A 7,429-nucleotide genomic window follows, 5' to 3' on the forward strand; every position below is an offset into this window, starting at 1 on the left:
CAGCACTTCGAGATATTATCTGATGTACGAAGGGCTATATAAAATAAAATTGATTGATTGATTGATCTGAAAGTTTCAGTAAGGATTATTTGAAACTCAATAAAAACAATTCAGAACAGTAATCTCAGTAAGAAATATACTAACGTGATTGCCATTGCTAGCTAGATAGCTAGCTAAAACGGTTGCCTAGCAACAAACATCTTAAGAAGATTCATAAGAAGATATTTGAGAAGTTCGTAAGAAAATCATTCAATCTTATGATAGTGTTGAGGAATTGCTCTTACAAACTATCTTATGAATTTCTTATTTTTTTCTTAACACTATTATTTCTTTTTGCGTAAGAAGTGTTTTGTGAATCTGGGCACTGGTAATCTGATGCAGCACTCCATCACTCTCCTTCTTGGTCAAATAGCCCTGGAGGTGTGTTTTGGGTCATTGTCCTGTTTAAAAGAAAAACAAGTGATAGTGCAAAACCAGATGGGATGGCATATCACTGCAGAATGCGTATTTTGTATTACATTGGGCGGAACTACACTCCAACATATTTTGTAACAAGATACTTTCGAAAAGCTGTAATTTGTATTTTCAAAATACAAAATACTTTCCTATACTATTTCTTTACAGTGGTTCACAATTTTGTGCCCCCCTTTAAGAGTACATTGGTATTAATAGTCTGATTGCACCACGGTGTGACAAGAGCGTCTGCTAAATTAGATTTAATTAGATTTTAAGTGAACTAATGTAAATGTATATGTAAAAATTTACAATTGTGAAGCTTGGTGAGTATTACTATAATGATCTCCGCGCCGAAACTAAGCCAATGACAATACCTAGTGTGCTTTGCAGTTGTACATTTTCACATATACATTTTGGTCATTTGTCACGCAGGTGTCAAACTCATTCCACAGAGGGCCGAGTGTCTGTGGGTTTTCACTCCTCCCTTGTCCTTGATTGATGAATTAAGGTCACTAATTAGTAAGGAACTCCCCACACCTGATTGTCTTGGGCTTAATTGAAAGGAAAAAACAAAAACCTGCAGACGCTAGGCCCTCCATGGACTGAGTTTGACACACCTGATTTAGCAGAAGCTCCTATTCAGAGAGACAGTGCATTCAACTAAGGTAGATAAACAACACCATATCACAGTCATAGCAAGTAAGACGTTTCTGTAACCATTACTGAGAATGTTGTTGCTGTTCGGCTGTGTCAGAGTCTAGGTGATGTGGGTAAGGCGGAGTCAGGCGCAGGACACAGAGATGAGTAATAATCGTAACTTTACTCAACAAACAAACTTCCAACAAGGAGAACGAATATCCAGAATCACATAAACGAGACAACTGACAACAATAAACACGCACAAAACCATGATGAAACCAGAGGGTTCAATAGGGAATAAATTAAAATGTAATGGAAACCAGGTGTGTACAATCAAGACAAAACAAATGGAAAAAGAAATGTAGATTGGTGGAGGCTAGAAAGCTGGTGACGTCGACCGCCGAACGCCGCCCGAAAAAGGCGTTCGGCACCAACTTCTGCGGAAGTCGTGGCAGTACCCCCCCCCCCCCTCCCCCCCTTGACGCGCGGCTCCAGCAGCGTGCCGACACCGGCGTCGGGGACGAGGCGCAGGACGATCCGGGTGGAGACGGTGAAATTCCTGCAGTAAGGAAGGGTCCAGGATGTCCTCCACCGGCACCCAGCATCTCTCCTCCGGACCGTACCCCTCCCACTCCACGAGGTACTGAAGGCCCCTCGCCCGACGCCTTGAGTCCATGATGGCTCGCACAGTATACGCTGGGGCCCCCTCGATGTCCAGAGGGGGTGGAGGAACCTCCCGCACCTTAGACTGCTGGAGCGGACGAGTCACCACCGGCCTGAGGAGAGACCCATGGAACAAGGGGTTAATAGGGTAATCAGGAGGGAGCTGATGACCCCACAAACCGCGTACCCAGCTTCCGGCAGGCTAGGCGAAGGGGTAGATTTCGGGTCGAGAGTCAGACCCGGTCCGGGGCCTCACTGCGGTGGCAGTCGCAGGTGCTTCAATCTGGCTCTGATGCCACGGTGCCAGGACCGGCTGATAACCTAGTACACACTGAAAAGGAGATAGGTTAGTGGAGGAGTGGCAGAGGGAGTTTTGAGCCATCTCTGCCCAGGGGATGAAAGCCGCCCACTCCCCCGGCCAGTCCTGGCAATAGGACCGCAGAAACCTACCCACATCCTGGTTAACTCTCTCCACCTGCCCGTTACTCTCGGGGTGAAAACCTGAGGTGTGGCTGACCGAGACCCCCAGGCATTCCATAAACGCCCTCCAGACCCTAGACGTGAACTGGGAACCCCAGTCAGAAACTATATCCTCAGGCACCCCGTAGTGCTGGAAGACATGGGTGAACAGGGCCTCCACAGTCTGTAGAGCCATAGGGAGACCAGGCAAAGGAAGGAGACGGCAGGACTTAGAAAACCGATCCACAACAACCAGGATCGTGGTGTTTCCCTGTGACAGAGGAAGATCCGCCACAAAATCCACCGATACGTGTGACCACGGCCGTTGTGGAACGGGTAGTGGTTGTAATTTGCCTCTGGGCAGGTGTCTAGGTGCCCTGCACTGGGCGCACACTGAGCAAGAGGAAACATAAACCCTCACGTCCTTAGCTAAAGTGGGCCACCAGTACTTCCCACTAAGACAGCGCACTGCCCGATCGATGCCAGGATGACCAGAGGAGGGTGACGTGTGGGCCCAACAGATCAAACGATCGTGGACATCAGATAGAACGTACAGGCACCCAACTGGACACTGGTTGGGAGTGGGCTCTGTACGTAACGCCCACTTGATGTCCGCGTCCACCTCCCATACCACCGGTGCCACCAGGCAAGAAGCCGGAAGTATGGGAGTGGGATCCGTGGACCGCTCCTCTGTGTCATACATCCGGGACAGTGCGTCTGCCTTGGCGTTCTGGGAACCTGGTCTATAGGAAGGGGTGAAAACAAAACAGGTGAAAAACATGACCCACCTTGCCTGGCGAGGGTTGAGTCTCCTCTCCGTCCATATGTACTCCAGATTGCGGTGGTCAGTCCAAATGAGGAAAGCGTGTTTAGCCCCCTCAAGCCAGTGCCTCCACGCCTTCAGAGCCTTGACAACAGCCAACAGCTCCCGATCCCCCACATCATAGTTTCGCTCCACCGGGCTGAGCTTCTTCTTCAAAAAAAGCATCGGACGCATCCACCTCTACTATAAATGCCAAAGAGGGATCAGGATGAGCCACCACGGGAGCCAAGGTAAACAGAGCCTTCAGGTGACCAAAAGCCCTGTCCGCCCCAGCTGACCACTGCAGTCGCACCGGCCCCCCATTTAGCAAAGAGGTAATGGGAGCCGCTACCTGACCAAAGCCCCAGATAAACCTCCGGTAGTAGTTGGCAAACCCTGAGAACTGCTGCACCTCCTTTACCGTGGTTGGAGTCGGTTAATTACACACGGCTGAAATGCGGTCATTTTCCAGGACTGTTGGAAGAACAGACATTTCTCAGCCTTGACGTACAGGTCATGCTCCAACAGTCGACCAAGCACCTTGTGCACCAGGGACAAATGCTCGGCGCGTGTAGCGGAGTATATTAGAATGTCATCTATATACACCACTCCACCCTGCCCAAGCAGGTCCCTGAAAATCTCATCTACAAAGGATTGAAAGACTGATGGAGCATTCATCAACCCGTACAGCATGACAAGGTACTCATAGTGCCCAGAGGTGGTACTAAATGCCGTCTTCCACTCATCCCCCTCCCGGATACGCACCAGGTTGTAAGCGCTCCTGAGATCCAATTTTGTGAAGAAGCGCGCCCCATGCAATGACTCTGTCACACTCGCTATGAGAGGCAGCTAGTAACTGTACTTCACCGTGATCTGATTTATACCTCGATAGTCAAGACACAGGCGTAAACCTCCATCCTTCTTCTTCACAAAAAAAGAAACTCGAGGAGGCAGGTGAAGTGGAAGGCCGAATGTATCCCTGTCCCAGAGATTCGGAGACATGTGTTTCCATAGCCGCCGTCTCCTCCTGTGACAGAGGATACACGTGACTCCTGGGAAGTGCTGCGTCTACCAGGAGATGTATCGCACAATCCCCCCGTCGATGGAGTGGTAGTTGAGTCGCCTTCTTCTTACAGAAGGCGAGAGCCAAATCGACATATTCAGGGTGGATGTGCATGGTGGAGACCTGGTTTGGACTCTTCACCGTAGTTGTACCTATGGAAACACCTACACACCTCCCTGAACACTGACGTGACCATTCCTTGAGAGCCCCCTGTTTCCATGAAATAGTGGGGTCATGATCGGCCAACCAGGGATGCCCCAACACCACAGGAAACGCAGGAGAATCGATCAGAAAGAGACTAATTCTCTCCTTATGACCCTCCTGCGTTATCATACATAGTGGAGCAGTGACCTAACTGATCAGCCCGACCCTAAAGGACGACTATCTAAGGCATGTACAGGGAAGGGCACATCAACAGGAACAATAGGGATCCCTAATCTAATTTCAAATGAACGGTAAATGAAGTACCCAGCTGTGCCTGAATCTACTAGCGCCTTATGCTGGGAATGCGGGGAAAACTCAGGAAATTCTATACATACACACATGTGCGAAACAGGAAGCTCTGGGTGAGTCGGGTGCCTACTCACCTGGGATGATCCACCAGTGACCTGCCTGCTGCCTCGACCCCCTGGAGAACCTCCCCAACACCGACCAGCAGTGTGCTCTCTGGCCCCTCTCATAGCAGCACCTCCTAGCTCCATCGGCGTCGGATCGGAGGTGCTGGGGGATGGAGCTGACGGACCCCGATCCGGACTTCCGCGGGAGGCCAACAGGTTATCCAGCCGGATGGATAGGTCCACCAGCTGGTCAAAGGTAAGGGTGGTGTCCCTGCAGGCTAGCTCCCTACGAACGTCCTCACGTAGACTACACCTGTAGTGGTCGACTTCCCAAAAATAGTCAGCCTCTGAATGTCAAAGAAACGAAACAATGATATCCCATAAGCATTGCGGACCAAAGCACTGTCATAGTTAAGCAACAAGGCACAAGAGGGTGTGGTATATGGCCAATATACCATGGCTAACCCACGAGGTGCCATGAGGTGCCTTATTTTTTATTATAAACTGGTCACCAATGTAAAATAAATGTTTTGTCATACCTGTGGTATATGGTCTGATATGACATGGCTTTCAGACAATCAGCATTTAGGGCTCGAACCACCCAGTTTATATGTGCTTTTTGTCATTTTCTTTAATAATAGTAGGCCAATGGCATACCCTTTCAAACCCCCTCAATTCGAGTTTTAATTTAACTGCCCTTCACTGACACGGAGGTAGGCTATTTAAAGAGTGCATGGTGGATGGAGGAATATGGATATAGCAGCCTATAGCCTCATTTCATCTGTCAAACAGGTAGGCCTACCTCTTATTTATTAAATAGGAAGAAATAGGCTCCAACACACACAGATGTTTTGGTCTAGGCCTAATCAAAATATATTGATTTATTGACACCGTAGCCCTACACAGCACGGCACAGCCAAGCAGCACACAAAAATATTTTTGATCAGCAAGAGCAGAGCAGGCCGGGGCTCAGGGTTGGAATATACATTGTAGTGTGTAAAGCAGCCTAGTTTAATTTACACCATCCTGCAGCTATCTTAGAAACATAACTTGGCTCTGTGCTTCTCCAAGCATGCACTTCATAGCATATAGCCTATATAGCCTATAGACAAACTCAACTCTGGACCTCAAAGCCAGTTCCACTGCTTTTTTCAATTGTCTCTCTAATCAGGGACTGATTTGTGGGTGCAATTAATTATCAGGTAGAACAGAAAACCAGCACGCTCCGCACCTATAGTATATGGATTATTTGATTGAGACCACACTAAATAGCCTATAGGCGCATATGATATTGCGTCCCAAGCGGAGAATCAAAGATGAGGGGCGGCATCGGGCACACATCGATATATAGCCTAGTAAGCAACTAACTCTAAAACACTGAGAAATGTTGAAATTTCATTGATTACAAATTACATGATCAAATTACCCTGGACTAGATGGAAAAAATACTAAACCCTCCCCTGACTGAAATTGACAACGCATGACCCTCCCCATTTCCCTTAGTTGAACAGACTGTCACTCTGGATAAGAGTGTCTGCTAAATGACCAAAATGTAAATGAATATGTGAAAATGAACAACTGCAAAGCACACTGGGTATTGTCATTGGCCCTGTTTTACTCAACATGCTTGGAAAATGTACATTTTTACACATGCGTTTACATTTTGGTCATTTAGCAGACGCTTTTATCACACCATAGTGCCATCAGACCTTTGATACCAATGTAGGGTGAAAGGGGGTCACAAAATTCTGAACTGCAAATAAGAAATGGTAAAGAAAAGTATTTTGTATTTTGAAAATACTAATTACAGCTTTAGAAAGTATAATACATTGGAGTGTAGTTCAGCCCAGTGTAATACAAAATACCAAATAGTCTGAAATAATTCAAATGCATATGTCACGTTCTGACCATAGTTCTTTTGTATGATCAGGACATGAGTTGGGCGGGTAATCTATGTTTTGTGTTTCTGTGTTGTAGTTCTGTGTTTGGCCTGATATGGTTCTCAATCAGAGGCAGCTGTCAATCGTTGTCCCTGATTGGGAACCATATTTAGGTAGCCTATTTTCTGTTGGGTTTTGTGGGTGGTTGTCTTCAGTCTTTGTGTGTCTGCACCAGGTAGAACTGTTTCAGTTTTTACTTTGTTGTTTTTTGTATTTTGAGTTATTCACTTCATTAAATAAGATGAACAATTACCACGCTGCGCATTGGTCCTCTGATCCTTCTCCTCCTCCTCCTCAGAAACTTCTCCTCCTCAGACGAGGAGGAAGACGACAGCCGTTACAGCATATTTCAAATACATGTGACAGAAATACTGCCCATCTGGTCATAGCTCAATAACCCAACTAAGTGTCCAAACTGCTGGGTCAAAAATAACCCAATGTGTCTTCTGTCCACTATTTACCCAGTGCTGGGTTGCTTTTTAACCTTTTCAGAGTGTGGGTAGTTAACCTTACTTGCTGCCTCTGTTTTTCAACGTTCAGTCTCTGTGACCTGCATTTGCACCTTTTAGAATACAAGACAGTTATACTCTATTGATCCCAAGGGGATTTTAAGGTGTTACAGGCTTAAGAGGTTTCCTTTTAAGGCTCAGACAACACTGAGTATATGAGTATATGAAATGTAATAGATTATACTAATTGCTTAGTGCAATTGTGATGCACACAAATATGTACAATATTTTTATGTTTTATTTTGTTTGTTATTTTATGGAGCCATCTCTGGTATCATTTTCTAGGCCTCCCAGGTATTTGCATTGAAAGTAATATACACTGCTCAAAAAATAAAGGGAAC

The sequence above is a fragment of the Salvelinus fontinalis genome, chromosome 9, assembly GCF_029448725.1.
Source record: "Salvelinus fontinalis isolate EN_2023a chromosome 9, ASM2944872v1, whole genome shotgun sequence".
NCBI classification, from domain to species: domain Eukaryota; kingdom Metazoa; phylum Chordata; class Actinopteri; order Salmoniformes; family Salmonidae; genus Salvelinus; species Salvelinus fontinalis.